This window comes from Meriones unguiculatus, chromosome 16 (assembly GCF_030254825.1).
Source record: "Meriones unguiculatus strain TT.TT164.6M chromosome 16, Bangor_MerUng_6.1, whole genome shotgun sequence".
NCBI classification, from domain to species: domain Eukaryota; kingdom Metazoa; phylum Chordata; class Mammalia; order Rodentia; family Muridae; genus Meriones; species Meriones unguiculatus.
Window position 1 is genome coordinate 28,288,016 of NC_083363.1, and position 26,457 is coordinate 28,314,472.

General features: G+C 45.5%; 1 protein-coding gene across 2 annotated transcripts in view; it reads left to right on the forward strand.

The window, feature by feature from the left end:
• The first annotated feature begins 7,306 nt into the window (after window positions 1-7,306).
• Edar (ectodysplasin A receptor) overlaps window positions 7,307-26,457 on the forward strand; it is a 78,012-nt gene continuing 58,861 nt past the window's right edge. For both annotated transcript variants that reach the window (XM_060369518.1, XM_021661748.2), the window contains exon 1: window positions 7,307-7,546. The gene's annotated coding sequence lies outside the window, so the exon portion shown is untranslated. The remainder of the gene's footprint in view (window positions 7,547-26,457) is intronic.

Below are 26,457 nucleotides of genomic sequence, written 5' to 3' on the forward strand. Positions count from 1 at the left end.
TAAGAATACAGACTTGAGTTTCTCTCGATAGGAGAGCTACACTCCAACAATACTGGCAGACACTGAATGGAGCCTCTGTCCCGCCTACCATGTCATTCATTTCCTAGGGCCAGTAGTGGAACTTGAGGTGTGTGTGGCGGACTATTGCGGAGGCTAGGCAGACGAGCTAGTCGGAGGCAGGGGGAACACTGAAAGGAAGAATGCTGACAATAACAGGCATTCTCTTGGAACTTCTAAAACTATTCTGTATAATCTGAATATACCTGCTCTTACCTAAATAACTAAATAACTCAAAGCAGAACTCTAGGTTGAATATGAGTACTATGCCAACTAATTCCTGTATCTTAGATACTAGAAATCATTGTGTGTGCATGTGTGTACATGGGTTGTGTGCATGTGCATGTTTGCATATGTATAGAAGCCAAGTGTGATTCCCCCTGGAGTGGTAATCACCTTGGTTTTTGGTTTTGTTGCTGTTGTTTTGTTTTTTGAGAAGTCTCTCACTAGGCTTTGGTGGTTTTGGATAGGCTAAGCTGACTGAGCAGTGAGCCTCAGAGATCTCTGCCTCCCTAGCATTTCAGTTAGAAACACACACGCACCCAGATTTCCACATGAGTGGGAAGGATTGAACATGGATCCTCGTGATTGTATGACAAACCCTTCACTACATGAGCTATCTCCCAGGCCTCTCTCTACATGTTAGCATTCTCTCCCCAAGTGAATACCATTGGCCCTCTCTAAGTGTCTGCTCCCACTTGGAAGAGCCCTGGCACAGACAGACAGTGGACCTGCTGAAGAAGGGAGTGTCCCCACAATACCTGACCAGCTGCAGCCTTTCTCGGAGCTGCTCTCACAGGCATGGTTGGAAATTACTGTGGTGTGAAGGCAAGGGCCAAGACAGCTGTGCCCCACCTATAGTCTCTAGCCCAGACTGGCATTGTGAACAGTGGGTTATCTTTAGCCTATGGCCCACACTTGGAATATAAGAATGTCTGAACCGTGTGGCACGGGGTGGATCTGAGGCCACTGGTTCAGACATCATCTTATCTGGAGCCAGGGACTCAGGGTGCTCTCTGGCTAGATACTCCAGCCTACTGAGAGCAGCGGGGAACTTTCTATCCCAAATCTTTTCACATAACCAATGCTTCAGTTTCTTGGGAAATCATTTTCTACTATGAGTTTACCTCAGTGCAGCTGATATGAACTTTAAGGTCACCACGAAGTAAACATTCTTAAACCTTGTTTGTCTAGAAAAATAAATAAATTTCATGCCATGGGCGGGATGCTTGTCTCCTCCAAAACTCATGTTGAAACTTAACCTCCTAAATTATATGTTTCTGGTATGTGGAGGCTGCATCTGTGGGAGGTAATCAAGATCAGATGAGGTCATGAGTGTAGCATCCTCGGTGGCATTAGTGGCTTTGTTACAAGAGGAAAAGAGGGCTAAGCTGCGACGCTAACTGACTCACCATGGAATGGCTGCATTAGAAAGGCCCTGAGCAGTGCTGACCAGATGCCAAAGCTATGCTCTGGTATTTTTAGCCTCTAGAGTCATAATTCAAAGCCTCTTTTCTTATAAATTCCTAGCATATTGTTTTTAGTTATAGAAATAGAAAATAGACTAAGGCATTGTATATTCGAATTTTCATAAGAAGGCTGTGCATATCAGTTAGACTCCTATTAACAGTGACCTGGTCCTGAAATGCAGCAGTATTTATTGTTTTCCATGAACACTCCTGCTAGGGCTTACACAGAAGTTCTGCTGGAGGGGACAGAGCCCCTTCCACTCCATCAACATTGAGCTAGCATCACCATTATACTCCAGGAAGTGGCAGAGAGTGAATGGAAAGGACAGGACAGCCTCCTTATTGAGATGAGTCACCCCATGAAGTAGCCTTCTTGGAACACCTATGCACTTCTGCCGTGGTTCATCAGGCAGTTTGGAAGAATGTACCTACCTATATTTAGTGGCAAGGAAAACAGAGAAATGCAGCTACATCATTCCACCTAGGGCTGGGAAACTCAACTAAAAATGGTAACAGAAGCTCTGCTAACCAGCTTGAATTTTCATTAACTCCTTGCTGCTGGGACCAAATAAATGTCTGACAAGAGGCAACTTCAGGGAAGAAATATTGATTTTGGCTCATAGTTTTATTGGAGACTCGTAGCAACTGGAGCTCCGTCTGTGGTGGCAGGACCTGTTGTATCTCGCAGATGCGGGAAGGGAGCCCGGATGGGGCCCAAGCTGGAGTATAGCCATCTAGTCCTATACCCATGGCTCTAAGTTGGCCAGCTAGGCCCATGTGTCCAAAAGTCCCTATGACCTTCCAAAACAGCACTACCACTTAAGTACCATATTTTCAAACACAGAAATTTCCCATTCAAGCCATAATGCTGAGTTTCCTGTGCTGACCACAGCTTTTTGAGGTCTTTGGATATGTATGGTAGATAAAGAATGAGAGATGATTACTGCTCACCAAGAACCCTTTGTAAATGGGTGAATTCTTCTGCCTTACAGATAACCAGCAAAAATGTTGTAATAAATGTGATTTTTTTTAATCACCTAGTTTTATCAAGTATAACCCAAGAACATATGTTTTTAGCTTTTCCTACTGTGGTTCATCTTCTGTTTTAGGTCCCATCAATAATTGTATACTAATTCCCTCAGCCTTCAATTCCTTGCCTCAAAGCTGTGATTTATGTTAGAAATATGCCCTGGTCTATTAGAGGAATGAGTATATATGCTTCTGACTGAATACATCAATATTACATATTTTCAAACTTGTTTTCCCTGTCTTAATTCTTCTGGTATAGCACAAATAGGTTTTAAAATGTTTTTAGATTTATTTGTTTAATTTTTATGTGCATTAGCATTTTACCTGTATATATGTGTATTATATGTGTGTCTGGTGCCCTCAAAGGTAAACCACAAATAGATTTTATTACACACTTGTGGCTTTCTTTACTAGAAAAAACAGTGAAGTGACAATATTATAAGTCATTGAAAAGATTTAATCTCTGAATTTTTTTAATACCTGAACTATCCAGGTTCCTGGTGTCACGCTCAGTGAAAACCAATTTCAATTGTACTTGGCTATGCATACGGTGGGGTGAACCGATCACAGTCCAGACCTGGCAGTAGAAAGGACCGAAGAAAGGCAGGGGGAACTTGCCATGGTCCTCACGAAGCACCTGGCCTGCAGGCTACTCACTCCACAAGGTAGAGCAACTTAGGGTTTACTCTTCCATTCCATTCTTTTTCCCCTTTTCTCTTCACTCTCTCCTTCCCTTCCCTTCTTTTATGGAGTCTTGTTACATGCAAACTCCTGGCAAACTGCCTTGCACTTCTGTCCCATAAAGCTACAGTGAAAAGGTGGGGGCCAGAGAGTGGGTCCAAAATTGACCCCAAATCTGCTGAACATCCTGACTTCAGCGTTCCCATCCTCCATAAATGTGATGAACAAGTGCTTGCTGTTTAGGCCACGCAGCAGCCTGAGCTCAAGTAGGCTGGTAGGAGAAAGCTAGACTTTTATTTCTTTATCAAGAAGATGTTGGCATGGCAAAGTTTAAAGAACTGAGTGTAGAATCTCATTCTTCAGCGGGATAAAGTCATCAGTCAGAAGCCAACTGTTTCCCACCTGGTGTGGCCCTTTGATTTTGTGCTGACGTATTTACCGTCTACTTGGCCTTTCATCTCCCTGAATCCAGCTAGTATAGACTAAAGGTCCAAGGTGCAAACACATACCAAACTCAGTCTCTTCCTGTCCTTCTTTTGCCAGGGATAGAAGCCTTGTCCACTTTCAGAGGCTTCCATCACAGTGAAACTATATTTTACACTGCATAAAGTCCAAACTGCTTCCCTGGTCCCTGTGGAGCCCAGGCACCATCTCCCTTCCCAAGGTCACTTTCAACCCAGTTCTCCATCTTATAACCCCACCGGTTCTCTCAGTTTCCCCAGGACACCTGGACCCCTTCACACAGGGCCTCTGTACAAGCTTTGTTCAAACTGAAGCAACCGCCTCTCCACACAGGTACATACACACTGCCAGGTGCCCTCCCTTGCTCTCCTCCTGAGAGCAGTGCTGCCCTTAGCCTGTAAGGGTGCACAGTCCCTGTTGTGACCTCAGCCTCCACCTCTCATGCCTGCTGGCTTCTTCTCTACCACCTCCTCAGTTCTGGCATTTTTTAGGTATCTCTTTGCAAATCGAGGTCCTTAATCACATGAGTCCTAAGATGGCCTTTCCCCACTTCCACCCACAGAACTATACTAAGGGCGGGAGCAGGTCTGAGTTGTTACTTTAAGATTAACTAACCCTTTCACTGAGGAGGGCAGAGCCACAAACAGCTAGAAACAAATACTCTTCTTGGGAGACCATGTCCTGAGGACCCTGCTTTACACACACACACACACACACACATACACACACACACCCAGGATGACAAGGTTCCAGCTCCGGGACAGGTTGGAAGCTGCATGCCCTATGCTGAGGACACAGCTGTAATTGTTTGATTCTGAACAGCTTCCTAAATATCTCCAAGCACCAGCCCTGGACATAAAACAAAACAAAACAAAAACAAAAAGCTTATCAAACCCTCAAACACTGCTGCATGATTTTAATAACAGCATTTCTGAAAGAACGCTGACAGGATCCCTGTTTGTAGGTCACAAGAAGTTGGCTTTCTGAAGTGCACTAATAAAGCCAGGTAATGTCAGAGGGCAGGGAATGTGTTTTGCTGAATTTAATTGATGCTTCTTTTCAGACAGTAATTAAATGGTAGGAAACTGTTGTCAGTGGGCTAAGAACACACACACACCATCCGGGCATCTGTCCCCACCTGCCACCAGCAGGAAGTGCATTTCATAGTCATTTGATAACTTGATTGCTTACTGCCTCCTAACCAATATAAATTCCTTGAGGGCTGAGAGAGTTTGGCTGTCTTTCTCATCATGACATATTGAATCCCTAGAAAAGTGCAAGCAGGTAGATGTGTGCACTTGCTAAATGAATGAGACAATGAGGACATTAGCATAGAAGGCTGTTTTGTGGAATTTGTGAGGGTCGAGTGCTTTCTTTCCTGTTTACTCAATACAAGATTAGAAAATAAGACAGAATTTACATACTAATGAACATGATGTGTCTCAGCTCTGTGTGCGTGTGTGAGAGAGAGTGTGTGTGTTTCCATGTCTGTGGGCTATATGTCTCTATATGTACATGATGGCCAGAGGTCAATGCTGAGTATCTTCCTTAGTTGGTCATCGTTCTTTAACTTGATGTGTGTTTTACCAGCATGTCTCCTGAATCTCCAAAGCCAATGGTGGTGCCATGGACCTAAACAGTACCCCACAGCCTGCCATGCATCTCACACATGTTTTGAAAAGGACAGGCCATCTACGTATGTTCTAAATTATACCACTCTCCATGGTGCTACCTGACCAACTATGGTCCACATCTTCACTTGTGATCTTATTGAAACATACCATGACAATCTATTGCTATTTCTATGTCAGTCTTCCAGGAAATATTCAAAACAGAAAACAATGAATTTTCAAAGTTTCTAAGTGACTCAGATAAGCAATAACTTGCTTCATTCTCTTAATACATTGAATTTATTTGTACATACATTCTGATTTGGATAAAAGGACCGTGGGAACTTCACATCAGTCTGTCTACAGCCTACCAAAGCACTGCTAGGCTTTCTATTACATATCATTTTGTGCAAACTCTCATCTCCCTCCTGCCCTTTCTCCTGTCTTTTGGTAGTCACAATGTTTCTATAATCACTTTGGTAAATTTAAAAGCATTACTCAATGTCCAACAGAAAATAAAAGTTACAGCTAAAATTAAATCCCTGTCCTCAGATACACTTCGCAAAACAAGCACATGGCCGGGAAGACTAGTTTAGTATTTTGCTGAATTTCATTAAATTCCATTTCCTATGTGAATTTAACGATTTTCATTTATCACAAACTCACTGAAGGTTCAGTCTTGGAAATGTAGATAACCAAGCCTGAAAACTCAGGGTACCTGTACTGTCTGGAGGAGCTGTCCACACTGGTCAGTGAGCTAAGTAAAGCATCTTGCTTTCCCCCAGAAGTAGCCATTAAGTTCAGGGTCCTTGTCCTAATCCTACACACTGTCATCTGTTTCTCTACAGGCTCCTTACTTTCTCCTGTGTATTAAGGCAGATGGAACAGGAAGGGAGCAGAGTGCACAGACATCTCCACTCCTAGGCAGGCTTGGGAGGCAGTGGCAGGCAGATTAGTGTGAATTTGAGGCCAGCCTGGCCTACAAAGCAAGTTCCAGGACAGCCAGAACTACACAAAGAAATCCTGTCTCAAAAAAACAAAAACAAAAAACAAACAAACAAAAAAAACAAGAAGGAGGAAGGAGGAGGAAGAAGAAAAAAAGGAAGAATAGAGAAGGTGGAGGAGAAAAGGAAGAGGAGAAGAAGAGGAGGAGGAAGGAGAAGAAAAGGCTCCTTTGCTGGGGGTGGGGAGAGCATGGTGTTGAGGAAGAAAGAGAAAGGTTGTTACATTCTTTTAAAGTAGGACATTTTTCCAGATAATTGATTTTTTGAAAAAGAACTGCTCAATGCTGAATACTATGAAGTTGACATGTTTCCTGGGTATCTAATCACATGGAGTATATAAAGCTATCAGAACATATATACTTAGGGAGTTTATATGTGTGACTATCGAGAGTTCTATGAGGTATATGTACTCACCTGGAGTGGCAGGGTATGTATTTATATGAGGCATATACATCTATAGTTACTGGAGGTAGGTATGTTTATCTGAAGCTATCTGGAGCCTGTCTGGTTACCTCGTATGATGTGGAGAGAAGATGTTGAGGAGAAAATGGTGGCTCAAATCGGTGGTGGGTAAGAGAGGGGAATGGGGATGGGTTGAAAATACACACATGGGCTGTGTATTCTGAAGGAGCGTGAATGAATACAGCAGTACCCATACCCGTAACCATCTTGGTAGGAAGGGGGCTGTGCTCAAGTTCTGATTAATGATAGCTCAATGCAAATTTCACCTTTCATCACTCTTGTGCCCAAAGGCCCAAGTTATTTTTATAGACGCAAGACCCCCACGCACTCAAAAGGAAAGAAAAAGTCAATGCTTTTTACACATTCCAGCGTGTCCCTTAAGGGGCAGGAAGTCCTGAGGAACCAGGTGCATCTGGCGGCAGAGCCTGAAGCTGGCGTAACCAGGCATGCCGATGCTTGGCGCGGCCTCTAGGTGGCGCGGGTGGGTTTGCAGCGTGGGTCGCCTCTACGTCCGACTGTTTGTAAACTCTCACACACTAGACTGGGAGCAGTCAAGAGAAAGTTCCCGGGAGCCCTTCAAAGTAGAAAGTTAGCGGGGCTGGCGGCAGGGGTGTGCCTGGTCGCTGTCACCGGCTGGCTCCGGGATTGTGGAGCACCTGCTTCTGAGAGGACGCGGAGGACGCCTGTGGAACCTGCCCGCCATCCCTTACCTGCTTCCCTTCTCCGTAGACCCATCCTCTGCTGCGAGAAGCTGACTTCACTCAGGCACCAGGTAAGCCTGGTCCTTCACTTTTGGTTTTCCGTATTCTTCGACTGTGGACAAAACCAAGGTGTCCTTGGCTAGGAAGAATCCCGGATCCCAGGTGCATTTTTGAAATGCATGTCATTTTTGGGTTGTGTTTGGACAAGCGTTACTGATTACTGTGTGCTACAAGTTCGCAGACCTGAGGTTGTTCCTTTGTTGTGAAAACATCAGAAATCCCATTCTGCTGTTGAGTGCACTTTAGTTAGAGCGCCAAATTGTGTGTTTCACACTGTAGTATTTGTGCTACTAAAACAACACGTGCTGCCGTCCGGGGAGAAGAACGCTATTTCTCCAGTTTGCTCAGGAGACTGGCTCACAGAAGAACGCAAGCGGCATCTGAGACCTGCCTGTCCCCAGGGAAGTCTCAATGTCCTAAAAGACCAGTCAGACAGGGGTTCTAATCAAGTCTGAGACCTAATATCATAGACCTGTGTTGTCAGAAGAGAGGGAAGGAGTGTGTCGGCAGGGCTTTGTGATACTGGAGGTTTTCATTTCTAGCCAAAGGTTCTCTCAGGGTTCTGAGGCACCTGGGGTGGATGAACCTCATGCACAGCGTAGAGCTTCATTTTCCGGCTTTTGCAAGAGAGCAAAGGCAGGGCAAAATGTGTGCTCTCGGGGCGGATGGGACAGCAGGTAAGGTCACTGCTAGAGTCGCAGCTATGTTGCTCTGGAGTCATATCACCAGGGGATAGCTAAGGCGAGAGTGGTGACAAGCGCGGAAGCCCTGGTCAGTCAGGGTGCTGAACAGTCAGTAGGACACATGCCCCCTTCAGGACTGAAATTAAAGCATGGAGAGAGGTGGAGGAGTGTGGCAGGGTTGACTTCTCCACTTCTTCAGTGGGCCATACCCTGTTTTAAAGTGACATTTGGGGACATTTTCAAACCCAGAGCAAAACTGAGATTTGTTCAAAGTATCAAAGATGCAAAAGGGCATAAAGGATGGGAAAAGGACAGGGACATTCTAGGTGACAGTCACTTAAAACCTTTATAAAGATACGTTTTGAGAGAGTGACTTAGGGGGACTTCACATTAGAAATGTCCCGGGTGTGTGTTGTGCCTCTCGATATTTGTTCCTCTCTGTCCATTTGTGATGGCATTGTTGGAGGGTAGTCCTAGAAGGTCACATTCTTTGGCAGGAAAAACCAAACAGAATTTGCTGAAGTAATATGCCTACTCTCTGGCCACTGTTTGTTCAGTTGGTTGGGATTTGTTGTTGTTTTGTTTAGTTTTTTGCTGAAGAGATGTATAAAGGATCCCACCCAGATTCTCTAAGATACTGCATAAGCAACTGGCATTCAGTAGAAGTTGTACTTCACATTTTGAACTTGTATCCTTTCCCTGGCTGGTGATACACACTTGTTTCTGGATGCTGATCAGCAGCAGAGGCAGCCACTGTTCTCCAGAGTAGGAAAGGGTGACAGCTGATAGACTGTAGGGTGCCATGGTGCCCAGTCATGAAGCTCTGCAGGTTACATGAATTGGGGGAGGGGGACTAATAACACTTTCTATTCTCTGTAAGTCTTTTGAGAGCGAGTGTGCTTGTGAAGATCTCTCCTGCTTGTCTCCTGCTTGTCAGCTCTCTCCTGTCAGATCTCTCCTGTCCTCACACCCAGCTCAGTGCTGCCACTGTGAGGCTGCCCCGCATGTGCCACCCCCTGTCTGCAGGGTGCAAACCCAGGTTGATTCTTTTAACTCTGGAGCATCTCCTAAAGGAAAGGTCCCTTCAGTCCCAAGGGGTTACACAGAAGCCAGGCAGCTCACATTCCTTTCTGGGACTATGGCAGTGTGTTTTGTGGTTTCTAAAGAATGGAATTTATTCTCAAGGAAAGGCCCAGGAACCCAGCTTCAAAGACTCAAGCAAATCTGAAATTCAAACACAGGAGCTGTAAACAGGATGGCATTTTGGCAGCCAGCCTCACTGCTTAAATGGCTCAGCCCTAGGCTGGCTTGGTTTTCCCTGGCCTGCCCAGCAGCTTGGTGCATAACCCTTAGCAGCTCTACTCTGGCCTCTCTTCCCTCAATTATCCTAGATGGCACCTGCCTGTTTGCTCCTTTGATGCTGTTTTGGGTTTTGCATTAGCTAATTCCACTCACCAATAGCATCATTAATTAACCCACATTAAACTCACTGAGCAATTAGGAAACAAAAGCTCCAGCCTTCACCTCCATCACTTACCTTCCAGGCAGTCCTTAAATTTGAACATTTTAGGCAAGACTCTTATTTGATCTACAGGATCATTATTCCCTTTCTGATGAAGCAAAGAGCTCTGGGGAGATGGCTTGAATGGATAACTCACTTACTGCACAAGCACAAAGACCAGAATTTGGATCCTCAGAGCCCAGACAAACACCTGCTGAAGTGGAGGCAGAGAAATCTCTTCGGCAATAGCTAGACTAGTTAAGTGATGGGCTCTGGATTCAGCAAGGAGATGGGGCTCTAGTGATAGAGAAAGGTTGAGGAAGACGCCAGGATGTCAGCCTCTGGCCTTCACAGACACACAGACCTGTGAGCCCTCATTCATTAAAAGCATTTGTATGCATGTTCTCCCTGTTTTCCACAGATTCGAGGCTCAAAGAAGTTCTCTGACTGTCTAAAACCACACAACCACATGAGGACACTCATGGCTGTGTTGGGTTGAGCATAGGCATCATGCTGACATGTAACTTGTAGTTGGGGCTTGTTTGGGGCCTGTGCATGTGAGGAGACAAGCAATGTCAACCACCAATGCTAGAGTGAGCAACACAACTCTCAGCTTCATACATTTTTAGTTGCCATGGTAATGACAACCCCAGTCAAACAATTCCTCACTTCCTGCCCTTATCACATGGGGGCCAAGATGAACTATTGTGACAAAGGCATGGACACTGGAGAAATAGTGGAGAATTTGGAATTTTTAATAGTTTAAGAAAAAAAACTATCACAAATAGGCAAATGCAGATTGTTTTGTCTTATATGATCAATAACTAAGACATTTTCAAAATGGATTGGGGTTCAGGCAACCCAATTCATTGGCTTCTCTTGATACAAATGAATGAGACTTCACTGTATTTAACATTTAATTTTCAAGAGTGCTTATGTCTGTACAATCAAAGGAGGGAGGCAGCTTTGTCCTAGGGTTTGGCAGGTTAGTCATTCATCCAGTGTGTCTTAGTTATTCATCCAGGTTTCTGTTGCTGTGAAGAGACACCATAGCCATAGTAACTCTTATAAAAGAAAACATTTAATTGGGGCTGGCTTACAGTTCAGAAGTTTAGTCCATTATCATCATGGCAGGAAGCATGGTGGCATGCAGGAAGACATGGTGCTGGAGAGGAAGCTGAGAGCTCTCCATCCAGATTCACATGCAGCAGGGAGAGACTGAACCATTAGGCCCAGCTTGAGCTTCTGCGTCATTTATATCGAAGTTATCCTAATCACACATGGGACAAGGTAGGCTTCTCACACATCCACATAACCTAAGATACTGAGCAAAGCAGTCCCAGCTGTCAAAGATCTCCTTTTCATGGACAGAGCATCTGTTCGGCATGGCTAGCTCAGTTCTCACAGTGTGAGACAGCCTGACTCCCCAGGTGGAACATGAAATCACCGAAGATGTTCATCCTTGGTGGCTCTCAAAGTGCCTTTAGCATACGACTAGCCAAGAAGCCTTTCTTCTCCACTCTTAACATATGAAGTAACAAGCCTGGTGGAGGAAAATGCACCTGTGTTGATAATCTCCAGCCACACACTCAGCAAGCTTTGTATCCAGCCAGTAAGCCAAACTGCCCCACAGAAGGAACCTTGAACAGTGAGTCATAGACAGCACATTAGCAGTGCCTGTAAGAGCACCACACCAGGACATGGGAGCCACACTGAGCTGAAGATCAGGAGATAGTTCAGTTAGTAGAGCACTTTCTCCTTTTAAAAATGTATTTATTTATTCACTTTACATCCCCATCATAGCCACCTTCTTCCTCTCCTCCTGGTTCCACCCTCTCTACCTCTTCCCTCATCTCCCCTTCCTTATTCCTCAGAAAAGGAGAGCTCCCCCTAACCAGCCCACCTCAGCTCATTAAGTCGAATCAGGACTGAGCACATCCTCTTCCCCTGTGGCTTGATAAGGCAGCTCCACCATGGAGAAGTGATCAAAAAGCAGGCAATAGGAGAGGGAGAGGATAGATGGACCTGGAGGTGACAGGAGCTTCACAAAAAGACCAACATAGCCAACTAACCAGGGCCCAGAGAGCCTTGCGGAGACCATGCATGGACTGGGCCTAGGTAGAATGCTTTCTTAACCTGCTCTCTGCCAGAGGCTTAGTCCTCAGCACCATGTCAAACATGATTTGGTGATATATGCTACAGTCAAGCATGTGGAAGACAGAGGAAGGTGGGTCAGAAGTGCCATGGCATCCTTGCTTACATAGTGAGTTCAAGGTCAGCCTGTACTACAAGAGACAGGGTTGGGGGAATTGCTGTTAACAGATACTATTTGATATCTAGATACAAGCTGCTAAAAGACATGACAAATTCTGAAATAAATCTCCTAAAAATAACAGAATTTTGCTAATCACCTAAATCCTGGCATAAAATACTTTGTTAAAAGACACACAGACTAGATAATAAATGGAAAATGAGGTGTCCCGATTTTGGTGGCAATCAGACCATTACCAAATCTCTTCTCTTAAAAGCTCCATGTTGAGATGGTTATTTGGCAATTCTATTTCTAGTTTTGTGTGAAGCCACCAGACTACCCATAGTGGCTCTGCTACTAGTTCAGTCATGTGGCCTAAAAGCAGAAGCAGGCACTATTGGGGGAAAGGATGGAAAAGTGACAGAACAGAATGACATGTGTGTATAAAAGGGTATACATTACTTTTTATTCCAACTGAAAAATAACTTCAGTATTGCTGGGTGATGGTGGCACATGCCTTTAAGGCCAGCACTTGGAAGGCAGAGGTAAACAGATCTCTGTCTGGTATACAGAGCAAGTTCTAGGACAGTTAGGGCTATACAGAGGTATGGAAAAACCAATGATGGTGATGACTTTAAAGAAATACTGTAAATCTCTGTCATATTATAAAGGCTGGCTGTTACTCAAGCTCCCTAGTCTCACATGTTCTGATAGTAAAAGGTTAAAGGTATTTGAGCTGGGAACAAGCATGATGAATGTGAAGCTCTCCGGTGCTGTTCCAAGACTTAATGAAACATAGACAATGTGAAGACACAGAAGTGATGCTCCGCAGGCCTGACCACTTTCTAAATGGGATTTCCAAAGATTTTAAATCATTCAGAAATTGAACTGATGGCCAGAAAAATAAGTCAAAATTAAGAAATATCAAGTAAAACATGGATTTGAAGAAATAAAAGCTTTATGAAGCAGGTCTGGTGGCACACACCTGTAATCTCGACACTGAAGAGGCAGAGGCAGGCTAATCTCTTAATTCAAAGCTGCCTGGTCTACATAGTGAGACTCTGTCAAAACAACAACAGCAGCAACAACAAAAAGTAGTCTATGGGAAGATCATGGCTGATATGGGAGAGACCTAGAACAGGGACCATGAGGACCATAACAGGCTCTGCAGAGGACAGGGAAAGAGGAGCCCTCGTGTATTTACCTGCATTCAGAAGGCGCATCTAGAACCTGTATGTCAACGTGTGATCCATGCCTGACCTTTTCAAAGATCATACTCTCGTATGGATTGACTCAAAAGAAATATCAAAAAGAAAATGGTCTTCTGCACTTTGAAATAAAAGATGTGTTGTACAAATTGTTTTTAAGATGTTGTCCTTTAAAAGAGCCCACTTGCTGCTTCTAAAGCCTCCCGCCCATCATGGAGGAAGTAAGAGTACACGCTAGGCTCCTCACTCCCTCCTCTGCAGACAGCCTTTCCCCGGAAGGGTCGTAGCATACACTGGTGTTGCCACTTACATGCCTTCCTTGGCAGAGAGCCTGGCTCTCCAGAATCATGGCCAGGGACTCAGGACACCAATAGCTCACCCCTGGCCTCACTGTGCCTCGATGGCATTCTGGCTGCTGATGGGTTTACTCTGAGGAAATAAACTTTCCAGTAAGTATAGGTTTCCATTCAGTGAAAATTCTTTCGAGTTTTATCTCACTCTTATAGAACTTTGGAGAGGGTCCTTCCTGAAAAATGAATGCATGCAAAGCACATGCCTATTGCTCCCCAGCATCTTGGTCACTTCCTGAAGTCACTGAACAATTACTCCCCATTTTATAGGCAGAAGAGAGGGCAAAGAAGCTTCACTCAGCTGAGAGACTCTTGGTTCAAGTCAGCTCTGAGAACCTCACTTTCAGGACACCTCACTTTCTCCAGAATGCTTGCCAGTTAGTTTCCAATTTGAGGTTTCCACATGAAAACCATTATCCAAACAGACCACCCACAGCATGCTGCTTTAACTTCTGCACTTGGCATGTGAGGAAACGGTGCTTTAGAATATTACCCTGATGCTATCACAGTTGTTGCTTTTGAAGGCAAATATTTAATTTGTGAAGATTGCAAAACTAGGAACAGTAGAATGTTGGGCTCCTCCTTGTGTTTACAGAATAAGCAGAATCTAGACAGTGACAAAGGCACTTCCCTGTGAGGACCAGCTCATGATCTTCATCAACTACCAAACCAAGCAAAGGAGGGGCCCATGGAGACACAGGCTCAGTTGCCAAGTGTTCTTACACCCAAGAAGGATCTTAGGGTCTCCCAGCCTACCTAGGTTCTCATCAAAATGATCTCAGGATGTGGGGTCAGGATTGGGGGTTTGGGTGAGTTTAGGTGGATATATTTCCTGTTCACCTTGGTGGCCTAGAGATGACAACAGTCCCAAGTTTTCCTGGGGGACTAAGGTGACTGTGTCTGCCAAAGAACAATGAGCTCCAATTTTGCTCAAAATTTGTTGAAAACTACATGAAGTAAAAGACTTATTTCCACTTTTTATGGAAGTGATAGGATTCACAGACTAACAAAAATGAAAGTTCATGGGAAGAAAGTTCGTGCGAGCAACATTAGCTGTGTGGCCCCGTGTGTGATTGATGTGTGGAAATCCGTCTTCAGGCCTCTGCTCCTTGCCTGTTCTCACACCCTGTTACACCAAAAAGGAAGACTCCTAGCAGTGAGGCAACTTGCCCAAGAACTCTCTCCAAGAAAGGGGAGGGGGTCTTCACCTAGGGACACAGACTTCAGCTTGTATATTGTTCCGCTGAAAGCCAGTGCTGGGGTCTGGGATCCTACAGTTGACTGAAGTTGAGCCTTGTTCCATAACTACTTGGCTATGGGGAAATTTTGTCCTTACACAGATGTGTACAGGGCTGGGTACCACTGAGCTCCCAGGATGCAACAGTAGTCACTCTATGGTTGCCCAAGCCTGCATGAGTGTTGTTCAGAGCTAGAGGATGCAGCTCACAAAAGTGCCCCCAAGGCAGAGAGCAGACTCAGGTGGCCATGTTCTCAAACACAAGTGTCAGAATCACACCTGGCTATGATGATCCAGGACTGCACCAGCCTCAGCATCTGTCTAAAGTCAGGCTGGGGATGTCCTGTTACAGTTGGTATGGCCTCAGGTGGTACACTGCTTGGGCAGCGATATCAGAGGCAGGTCCCTAAGAGAGGATGCCAAGGGCAGATTTAGTGAGATGAGGTGGGTGTATTTCAGGTTCTGTTACAATATCAAGTGTCAGAGATACTTTATGAAAAGGAAAGGTGTATTTAGCTCACAGCTTTAAAGGTCCTCAGCCATGCAGAAGAATGGGTTTTGTTCTCTATCAGGGAGGCAGCACACCAAGCTGGATCTGCCTCACCTGCCAGAGGGAAAGAGGAAGAGATCCAGGTCCCACAGTGCCTTCAAAGGCACACCATAGTGACCTGAAGACCACCCACTTGGCCCACTTCCTAAGTGTTTTACCATCTCTCAATTATGCCAAGCTGGGAGTTGTGGCGGGGAGGGTATAACAGGGCTACACTCTAGAAGAAGGCACACCTCTTAACAAGATAGAACATGCTTCCTGTCCTCCAAGACCACACATACACTGAGGCTGACTTTAAGAGTCAAAGGGCTCAGCAGCTATGTGCTGTGGTTTCTCCATGGTCAAATCTACCTGAGATGTCTGCCTACTCTCTCCTGCAGAGCTCTTACATGAGCAGATCTGGCCCTCCCTAGGATCCTCTCCGTATAGAATGTTCTGGACTCAGTGAATGCAAACAGGAAGAGGTCACAATGTACTGAGGTGAAGGAACAGTGGGCTCTTGAAGTCAGCGAGAACACCAGACCAAGCTGCCCCTGTCATCCATGTACTGTGGAAGTTCACAGAGCACGCTGTTAGGTTTGGCGAGTCTGTTGTCACTAATGCTCACAGCAAGCTGGGGAGCATCATGTACCCTACTGGCCTTCAGATGAAAAGCTAGGAGAGCTCCAGTCACAGCCACACTGCCTGGACCCTGCCCTTCAATAGTCTGGCTAGATGTCCTCCAATCCCTACTGCCTTACAGCAGGCCCCCAAGACCACAGCATGCTATAGGGCATCCTCTCTCTCTCTCTCTCTCTCTCTCTCTCTCTCTCTCTCTCTCTCTCCTCTCTCCTCTCTCCCTGTGGTGTGTGTGTGTGTTTATGGGTGAGTATATATGTTTTTCTAGGGATCATGCATGTAGCTTAGGATGAGGTATAAACTAGACTGAGGAAGTGGAAGGGAAAAGGCAGCTGTAGGTAAGTCCAGCCAGCAAGGACATTACATTGGAGGTTAGAGCTCCATTAAACAGAAAAGGCCAGTCCAGCTCTGCTGTCCCTATCTGGGTACCACCTTTGCCCCTTTGTGTCTCTCCTCTAAAGGCAATACAGATTCCCCCTTTTGCCTCGAGCAGGAGTTGTTTGCTAGCTGCAGGTCAGACCCTCAGAGTAAACTGGAGGAGGCTTGCTCTGACAGTTCTGCATTTGTGAACTTTAGTGCATCTTTTCCACCCAGTGAACTTTTTTTTTCCAGATAGGGTTTGTCTATGTAGCTTTGGCTTTGTAGACCAGGCTGGCCTCATTCCCAAGGCAATCTGCCTGCCCCTGCCTCCCCGAGTGCTGGGATTAAAGCCGGGCACAGTGGCACACACCTTTAACACTTCTCCCCTTACTGAGTAGAAAGCTGCGCACCCATGGAAGAGGAATGTGTGAAGCTCGTGCCTCCTGTGCCCAGAAGACTTTCTCCAAGAAGCAGGTTTCTTTGCAACGTTTTCACATTGAATTCTACGTAGCTTACGATATCTGTTTCTCTCTGCTGTGGAGTTTAATCTCACCAGCCTTGCAGCTGTACTAACAGAGACATGGAAGCCTTCCTGCTTTCAAACTGGAGTTTTCCCTTTTCTCTGCCTTTATGGGCAAGCTGTCTCCACAGTGAGACTCGCCCAGTCTTGGGCAAAATATGGTCTCCTATGGCTTCAAACTCATTTTCTCAGACCAGACTTCACTGCAGCTCAGATTCCAAACAGTTAGTTCTAATGCGTTCACAACTTCAGCAGATTGCTAAAAACCTCAAAACAAAGAATTCTGTCGTGCTGTTGGCCTCAACGTTTACTGGGAGGATGTTCAAACCCCTTAAAAACCTTGGGAGCCCCTCACATCAGAAATTTATTGTGAGGCTTTCATTGGCTGCTGACAAGGTCCTGGGTTTTTCTGAGGAAGCCACATTGATGTGACGCCTTCACTTCATCCAGAAGTTAGTGCTGTGCCAGGCAGTCTGCACCTCACCTGTGTCACCTCCGCCCATATGCAGCACAGGTGACTGTCACAAAGGATCGGATCAATGTTCCCATTAAAGCAGGGGCTGGAAGAGTCAACCCCTTTTGTCTTGGTTTATTTGCAGGGACCGTGCAAAGTGTAAACATTAGGAGCCCCTCTGCAGTATAAGGGTTGCTGGGCTTCCCGGCAGGTGTCCAGGTCACCCCAGTGGAATTCATGGGTGAGTGTGGCCAACACTGTGAGTTCACTTTTGCTTACTTGCCCATCACAGACAGGGACCTCCACAAACATGAGCCCACACAGGGTATGTACATGCCACACAGCCTGTGTGGGATTGCCCATTTCCCAAAGCAATCATTCAGTACTTGGAACGATTTTCCAGGGCTGTAACTGGGCTCCTGGGACAAGTGGATAATTCTGGGGGTAATCATGGTACAGAGCAGAGAAAACATAAGCCAATCCCAGACCATCTTGTTGTGACAGTCTCCCAAAATAAATACATATCAACAATAGCCTAATATAGTGGTACACAACTATAATCCTAATACTTAAGAGCCTGAAGCAGGAGGATTGCTGCAAATTAAAGGCCAAACTGAACTACAGAGTGAGATCCTTTCGCAAAAAAAAATAATTAAGAAAACAGTTCAAGCAACAAAATATATAATGTGGTGCTGGACCTAGAATTTACTATAACTGTCCATTGTTTTCCTGATATAAACAATTGAATGAATGAATGAATGAATGAATGAATGAAGATCAATCCATGCTTCAGAAGAATTCAAAGTGGGTAGACTGTCTGTCTTCAGGAGGTAAAACATCATCCTTGCCCTTAAGTGGGGCACTGTAGAGTGTCCCCAAAGAGTGCAGTGTGGAGGTGAATCTTAGCTGGGAGTCACAGTGAACACCAGCTGTAAAAACTAATGTCGACTATGCACCTTGGACAGGGTGTGATGAGATTTGTCTCTGTGCTATGCTTCCCCCTTCCTCCCCCAAAAAAAACAAATTTATAAACCCATCCAATAGAGAAAAAAGTTCCCATTTTGGGAAATTCTATTAATAGCACTGCTTCCTAAATGGTCATGACATCAAACACAAGGGAAGTCTGAGAAATTGTCAGTCACTGTGAATTTGTGCATTCTGGTGTCTTGGGTGGGGTTCTGGAGCAGAAGGAGACCAGCAGTGAACAGTGAGGAAATGCAGGGAAAGGGTGGTCCGTAGTTAGCAGCGAGGCGTCAGTGTCGGTTCCTAAGTAAGATGGACTACACGGTGCTGTATGAACTTAACCCTAAAGCATGTGAGAACTCTGGCTGAGATCTGCACGAATCTATAAATCTAAAATTTCCTTAAGTAAAAGGTTTAGTAGGAGTTCCCTAGCTAGGACTCCTCCCTGTTCTCTGTGCTGTCTACCAGCCCCTCCCATCCACCCCCTTCAGTACTCCCTCCAGACAGCTGTGATCTTCCTCTCTGGTCCAGGATGGCATCCTGAGAAAGCCATAAAGTCAGCCTGCCCTGGGTTGCCAGGCCCACTCCTCAGATATCATTTGCCAAACTTGCTCTTGTTGGCCTAATCACTTTGTATTTCTTTAAACATTAAATAGACTTCTAAAGACCTTGCTTCTGAGGCCCTTTCCAAGCTTCTGAGCTCCCAGACCCAGTCCCATGCCTCAGCTCATTCCCAGGGCTTTGGCTGCTTCCGATGCTGGAATGGGAATGAGTGGGCTTCCTTCCTTTGGCAACCATAAGCTTACCTGAGGTGTACACATACATACCATGTGTAGAAGTCACAGGTCTTGTCCCCGTGTGCTCATGGTGTTCCATTTCTCCCCCAACCTGCTGTCCCCAAGTTCTAAGCATAGGAGACTAACCTACTGTCTAAACCAGATAGGCAGGCCCCTTCTGGCTTCCAGTTGTATTAGGCAGATAGGAGGTGTCTGTGGGAGACCTAGAATGGCAGCCAGCAGGAACTTACTCTGTACCTCTTCCTCTAACGCTTGACCCCACTCCAGAATTCAGATCTACTTTTGCCCCGCTCCTCCACCATCCCTGCCTCACGTGTTCAATGCTGGAAGTAACTCCTGTGTATCATCACTTGCTACCCTTGGGCCTTGGGCCTAGCTGCGCTTGCCCAGGTGGTACTCAGGGCACCTGGTAGAAGGACAACACTAAGGGAGCCAACAGAACTGCTGCCTGGATGGTATCAAGGATCCTGACTCTTCTCCAGAGCTCCCTGCAAGCCTCAGAAAGGCCAGAGCCTGGAGGCAGTCCAGAGAGAAGGAAGAGCTTGGCTCTAGCATCAGCATGGCCTAGTCAAGCCCTCCTCCTTGCAGAGGCTAGTGCCTCTGTTTGTAAACTAGGACTCTAGCTTTCTTGGCGAAAGCATTAAAGTGGCGTTAGTGAAGGGCACCACAGTTCCTGGCACAGAGGCCTGTTTGGGAAATGGGTGCACATGAACTCAGGTTCTGTAGAGGGAGGGTGCTGAACCTTTTGGAATAGGGGATGCTTAGATCTGCTGCTCTTGCTTTTACAGGGCGAGCACCTGAGCAAGCACTATGTACAACTAACCACGAGTCCCACAAAACATCATGACTTATTAAACTCAAATGCCGGTGTGATGTCCAAAAGAGCCTGGTGTTAAAGGGTCTTTGAGAGTGCTGATGACACATTCTTCTTATCAGGACAAAGAACCTGTGGCTCCAGACATAGCTGGATGTGGACTCTCCATCACACTGTCCCCCACACTATCCTTCATTCAGTGCCCAGGGAAGCCCAGCACCAGGGAAGAAGGTGTGGGAAGTTCTGGAGGCCATACTCCCCCAGTGCCACCTAAGTTCAGACCTAGAATAACCTGGGACATTCACTTGAGGCTGCTGAGGCTGGTGGACCCTAAATTTCTAGGTCTGGGCTCAGCACCTCCCTCCTACCCCTGACTGCCTCTGGAAGGAATTGCCAGCATCTATGGCCCATTTCTATGCAATGTAGATGAGATAGCGTACATAGTTCCATTATTTTCTGGGCCATTGTTTGGCAACTAGCATATCAGGCAAAGATGATTTGTTTTATGTCCAAATTAGCCAGATAAATTCTCACTGCAGTGCAGTCACAGCCAAGACAAGCAGAGTGGGGAAAACCAGTAACCTTGGCTGGTCACTGGTCTTGCCAATGCTTGGTAGCAGGCAGGATGTCATACCCCAGCCTAAGATTGCACACACTTCTGAGCCTACTCTGCCCCTGAGCTCTCACAGTTGGCAGGGGTAGAGAGGGCAGTGGCTGGAATGTTGGCCCAAAAGCCAGCCAGAAGGACTGATTGGATGTTTATGGGGCAGAGAGAAAAGTGGGGACACAGTATGGCTGTCTGTCTGTGAGCTAGGACCCTCACCGTGTCAACGCCTATGTTTTTATCCATAGTCACTGCCTGGTTAAATCATTAACTTCTCCAGCACTGGGGCCAGAATGCTGTCTGAAGTTCTGTAGCTTGGAATTGGGTGCCTTGTGGATATGTCTCCCCATGGAGTGTAGCTGAAATGACAGAAGACTAGAAGGTGTCTTAGTCATGTATGGTGGTGAGAAATGATCCTAAAATGTAGCAGCTTAGGGTAGCACTGTGACTTTCTCACAGGCCTTTGAGGGCCAGCAACTGCAAGTGATCTGGATGGTGGGTGTGACACAGGGTTCTCCTGAGGTTGCAGCTGCATCTATAGCTGCAGACTGAGCCGGAGCTAAAGATCCATAGCCAGAAAAGTACAGCCACATGCTCATAACTGGCTGGACACCGTCTGTGGGTACGGGCTACCCAAGTGTCCTACAACATGGATGCTGAGACATGGGATAGGGAGAGCTAGCTAAAAGCCATGACACCTTCTGTGGCCACTGAGTTGCACATGGTCCCTCCCACGCTCTCTCTTGTTCATTAGAACATGTCACTAGAATCCAGAGGCAGAAGTTAGGCTCCACCTTTTTGAAGGTGGATTTTATTAAATCATGATGCCTTGTTTCTCCCCAGCTGGCCCTTGACTTCTGTGTTTCATTGAACAAATGCTTGGAAACTGAAGCCTCAGTTTCTTCTTTTATAAAATGAGAGCACTGTTCAGGTTGATAAAGCCTCTGTGTCAGCACTCAGACCCTATAATTCAGTCAATGGCTGCATTTGCTTATTAAACACCTACTCAGTTCTTGCTTTGTGTCTAACTCTTTTCTTACCTGAGGCTCCTTTAAAAATACAGTCTTTCCCCTAAACCCAAAGAAATTCAGTTTTAATTGGTCCAAGGTAGATGTGCTAGACTTATGTCAACACAAGCTAGCAATATCTGAGAGGAGGGAGCCTCAATTGAGAAAATACCTCCATAAGATATGGCTGTAGGGCATTTTCTTAATTATTATCAATGGGGAGCGCCCAGCTCATTGTAGGTGATGCAATCCCTGGGCTGGTAGTCCTCGGTTCTATTAGAAAGCAGGCTGAGCAAGTCAGGGGAAACAAGCCAGTAAGCAGCACCCTCCATGGCCTCTGCATCAGTTCCTGCCTCTAGGTCCTGCCCTGTTTGAATTCCTGTCCTGACTTCCTTTGATGCAGAACAGTAATATGAAAGTGTGTGCCAAATAAACCCTTTCCTCCCCAACTTTCTTTTAGCCATAGTGTTTCATCCCAGGAATAGACACCCTAACTAAGACAACTGACAATAAACTCGTCCTCCCACCTTGACATAACTCCCTCCAAGACACTGCTGCAGGGGGACCGGCAGCCTCACCTTCCAGCGTGAATGTGCTCAAACCTGGCCTCTTAGTGCAGTGCAGACGTTGGTACGGCAAGGGTAGGAAAACCTGAAATTTACATTTCTGAATGTCCGACTTGATGTGATGCTTCTAAGAGGACAGTTTGAAGAGTGAGTTTCTAGAAGTCCGACCAAGAGGTGCAGAAATATAAAGGTAAATCGCACCCTCTAGGAACAAAACCGCCGAGGAGTGAGGGAGACCCTGAAACCTCACGCGGCCTGGCCCTGACAGTTGACCCCTTAGCATCAAACACTCCTCCATCCCCAGAGTAGGAGCCACGGAGAGCCCAGCTCAGCCCTGTGTCTCCAGCTCTTTCACAGTTTAGTTTACTGAACAGGAAAGAAAAGAGATTGTCAAATCTATAGTTGTCATTTGATCAGGGCTGTACTCTAGCTCCAGGGTGAGATATGGATTGTTTAACAAGCTCGCTTCATCGATCCCACAACAAATTAAGGCTCTTTCCAGACTTGTTTTTGTAATGTGAAATTCTAGGCCTGCAGAAATCCTTTAAAGAAATTTCATGAAAGCTACAATTAAACCATAGTCCTACTTTTCCTCTACATGCTTTGGATTTTTTTGTCTTGTGTTCCCCTCTGTCCCCCAGGATGCTATTGTAAATAGTCATAGAACCCTGGAACTTGATGCCTACGCCCTCTGTGCTCACTCTAAAAAGTGGTTTGAAAAATAAAGAACTCCTATATTATACAGCTAACATCCGCTTAATTGTGAATGTATACCATGACTGTCTTTCTGTTTCTAGTTACCTCACTCAGGATGATCTCTTCTAGTTCCATCCGTTTGCCTGCAAATTTCATGATTTCCTTGTTCTTAATAGCTGAGTAGTATTCCATTGTGTAAATGCACCACAGTTTCTATATCCATTAATCCGTTGAGGGACATAGTTGAGCAAATGTCCTTATTGAATGATTGGGCATCTTTTGTATATATATCTAGGAGTAGTACACCTGGATCTTGAGGTAGTGCTATTCCCAATTTTCTGAGAAAGTGCCAGATTGATTTCTATAGTAATTGTACAAGTTTGCACTCCCACCAGCAATGGAGGAGGGTTCCCCTTTTTCCACATATCTCCAACATGTGCTGTCATTGAGGTTTTTTTTTTTTTTTAGTTTTTTTTTTGTCTTAGCCATTCTGACAGATGTAAGATGGAATCTCAGAATTTTTTTGATTTGCATTTCCCTGATGACTAAAGATGTTGAGCATTTTTTTAAGTGTTCCTCTGCCATTCTATATCCCTCTGTTGATATTTCTCTGCTTAGCTCTATACTCCATTTTTTAATTGGATTATTTGGTTTGTTGGTGTTTAATTTCTTGAGTTCTTTATATATTCTGGGTATTAGTCTTCTGTTGGATATAGGGTTGGTGAAGGTCTTTGCCCAGTCTGTAAGTTGTCATTTTGTTCTGCTGACAGTGTCCTTTGCTTTACAGAAGCTTTTCAGTTTCACCAGGTCCCATTTATTAGTTGTAGATCTTAGAGCCCTGAGCTGTTGGTATTCTGTTCAAGAAATTGTCTCCTGTGCCAATGAGTTCGAGGTTCTTCCCCACTTTTTCTTCCAACAGATATAGTGTGCCTGGTTTTATGTTGAGATCTTTGATCCACTTAGACTTTAATTTTTGTGCAGGGTGATTGATATGGGTCTATTTGCATTTTTCTACATGTGGACTTCCAGTTAGAACAGCACCATTTGTTTAAGATGCTATCTTTTTTCCATTGTATGGTTTTGACAGCCATCTACAGACCTTAAGAAGCTAAACACTAAGGAGGACCCTAGGGAGAATGTTTAAATCTCATTCTGAATGGCAAACAGGATAGAAACCTGAAATGGTGGAAGAGAGGAAACAGGGTGGGAGTCTACTATAGAGGGTCCTCTGAAAGGATTCACCCAACAGGGGATCAAAGCAGATGCTGAAGCTCAGGGCCAAACTTTGTGTAGAGAACAGGGAGTCTTATGGATGAAGAGAGGGATGGGATTAGAGTGACATGGAGAGAACAGGATCCCTACAAGGAGACCAACAAACCCAAAAGTTCTGAGCCCAGGGGGTTCTGCAGAGACTGGTGCACCAACAGAGGACCATGCATGGTGAGGAACTAGACCCCTTGCTCTGATGTGGCCGATTGGCAGCTCAGTCTCCATATGGATCTCTGAGTGAGGGAATCAGGGGCTGTCTCTGTCACAAACTCAGTTAACTGCTCTCTGATCACTCACCCCTGATGTTGTAGCCTTGCCAGACCACAGAAGAAGAGGATCCAAGCAGTCCTGATGAGACTTAACAAGCTATGGGCAGATGGCAAGAGTGGAGAATTCTCCTTTCAGTGGACTAAAGGAAAGGGATGAGGAGAAGAGAGAGGGTGGGTGGGATGGGGGAGCTGAGGGAGGGGGCTTCAATCAGGATATATAATGAATAAATTGTGAAGAAAGAAAAAAATTTTAAAAAGAAAAATAAAGAACTCAGCTGAAGTGTAATCACACCATTCCCTAGTGTTCCCTGAGTTGTAGCACAACTGGTGCTTACGCACACCAACATCCCCATGCATACTCACATCCTCCTGGTTCCTCACGAGTGGCCTGTGTGTGGGTCTCTGGTATCTGGGCTTCATTAACATGTGGCAAATGCCCAAAGTGTGGGGTCCTAACTGCCCTGAATCAAGGGAGATACAGCTGTCTGTCTTCAGCCATGGTCATAAAATTTCATAGCAGAAGATACAACCAATGGAGAAACACTTTTCAAATGAGGGCTGAGAAACACAGAGCTGACCAAAAACGCCTGAGGAGCAAGGATGAGGGCTGCAAGGGAGGCAGAGGCGAAGAAGAGCTCTGTCCTGCCTGGAGGCTCTGGGAAGCCATCATGGTTGTCTTCTTATGTTGTCCAGTCCGACTTTTAAGGAACTAAAGCCAGTAGTCAGATGTGAAGTGTGTATGCTTGGACACTGGACGAGGGAGCCTGTAAGGTGGCCATGCGACTCTAGGAGCACCGAGCATTTCAAGAGGATGCTGCCTAGAGGCCTACAGGGCAATGACATTAAGACAGTCTTTGATGTCTTTTTTACAAAACCAAAATCTGAATGCTAATATAATCCCATAGTGACTGGACTTTGGCCAAACAAATAGTAAAACTAAGGCATGCACTCACCCAGAGGTTTGATCATCTCCGGCAGACGTAGGTCCCAAGAAAACCAGTTTTTCTCCAGGTGGCTTATATACAAGTTCTGGTGGGTTTTTCTGTTAGTTTGGATTGGGGTTCAGAGATTTCTTATTCTTTGATAATTTCATACATTTGTACAATGAAACATGACCATAGCCCACCCTCCATCTCTACAGTTTTCTTTGCATCCCCACCCCCTCCACTGGTAGCTTTTATTTCTTCAGTACCAAGCTTTAGCTCTGGTGACCCCAAGTGAAAGCCGCATTCTGTTCACACAGTACTATGGAAAACAGCAGCGCACTTCTTCCCTCACAGCCGTAGAAGGAGCTGCTCACCCCAAGCCTTGCTTCCCCCACTGAGGGTGTCTGCTAGACAATCCTGCTTCAACTCTCACTAAGCCACAGGGTCTTCCTGAGCTCTGGGACAGCCCAGAAATCCCCGGGGGGGCTTCAAAAGAGAGTCATCCTGTACCAGCACCAGCTTCCAACCCTAGTTTGAAAAACTTCAACAAAAGAAAGGATTTGTAACTATGAATAAGTACTATGGTTTATTTCCTCTCATCCTCATGCTTTTCTCTGCTTATTTGTGTACTCTTACAATGCACATCAGATAATATAGGCTGTCAGATAGATAGAATGTGTAGTCCAAACAAATTTTTTGAGACAGGGTTTCTCTGTGTAGCCCTGGCTGCCCTAGACTCTTTGCAAACCAGGCTGGCCTCAAATTCACATTGATCCACCTGCCTCTTCTGAGTGCTGGGATTAAAGGCATGTGCCACCACACCCGGCTTGGTTCAAACAATTTTTAAGGTTCATTTTTATTATTTTTAATTATGTGTGTGCATATGTGTCTGTGTGGGGTGTGTGCACATGAGTGCAGGTGCCCGCAAAGACCATAGGAGTTGGATTTCTCCCCTCCCTCAGCTGGAGTTATGCTGCACCTGCTGTGGGTGCTGGGAGTCAAAGTCTAGTTGTTGTGTTTTCAACCAGTGAGCCATCTCTCCAGCCCCCAGTGAATTTTTCTGTGTGCTGCTAGAGATGCATAATGCAAAAATAAGGAAAGAGGGAAAGGTAGAGGGGAAGAGAGGAGAAAAAAGATAAAAACAAAAAAAGTAGAAGGCTTGGAGATGTGTGCTCCAAACTGTTTCATCTCAAGTTTTACTGTGCCTTTGAGCCACCTGAGAACTTAACTTAAGGCAGATATGGATGAAGTGGTCAGGGACCTGACCAGATTCTGCACT